The sequence below is a fragment of the Sinocyclocheilus rhinocerous genome, unplaced genomic scaffold (assembly GCF_001515625.1).
Source record: "Sinocyclocheilus rhinocerous isolate Xijiao unplaced genomic scaffold, SAMN03320098_v1.1 scaffold4808, whole genome shotgun sequence".
In the NCBI taxonomy this organism is placed as follows: domain Eukaryota; kingdom Metazoa; phylum Chordata; class Actinopteri; order Cypriniformes; family Cyprinidae; genus Sinocyclocheilus; species Sinocyclocheilus rhinocerous.
In genome coordinates this window covers 6,208-7,022 of record NW_015665885.1, presented here as the reverse complement: position 1 = coordinate 7,022, position 815 = coordinate 6,208, and positions in this window count along the sequence as shown.

Below are 815 nucleotides of genomic sequence, written 5' to 3'. Positions count from 1 at the left end.
TATTAAAGGCTCCTATACGGAGCGGCACAAAGCGCTTATGCGCATCCCGTGCGCAGAATGACGTGCTTGAAGCAACATGGAGTCACAGCGTGCAGCATAGAAAAGTTCAAAGCACAAATGGAAGATGATTTTGATGCGTAGTGTATTATATCTGTGCGATAGTTTATTTAGCCTTTTCTTTTAACAGTTTAAAATTTCAGTCACTGTGCACATGAAGAACAATTCATGGTACTCTCTACTCCATGATCTAACAGACACCTGGTAGAAAGTAACGTTAACATGCTTTAGAAACAGCACTAAACTCCAGCAAGATAAAGTCCTTTTATGCAAAACCACTGATCTTTATCTACAGATCAAGTATAATAATAGGATGAATCATCATATCATCATCATCAGTGAATCATCTTGGAGAGAGTTTTATCGTCTTGACTGTCTCACTGAACACGACGTGCAGTTTGAATGCTGAATGGAGGATGACTGACAGCTGCAGCGGAGAGAAGAGTTTACATGAACTTGTATTTATCGACTTAAAGGTGCAGTAGGAGATCTTGGAAAATGCTAACTTTAGCCTGATAGCACAGAAAGCGAACGTCCCACCCTCCCTGCAGTCGCCGTCCAAAGCCACGCCCCCTGATCGTATTTACGCTCACAGACCAGAATACCAGAGACAACATTACTACAATAGTCTACATCAGTGGTTCCCAATTCCAGTCCTCGGAACCGGAGGCCAAAAAATTAAGGGTTGCAAGAAGTTTTGATAGACCTGATATTGCGTGACTCCTAGTTGAGGGTTCCAAGTCGTCTTTTATTTCATG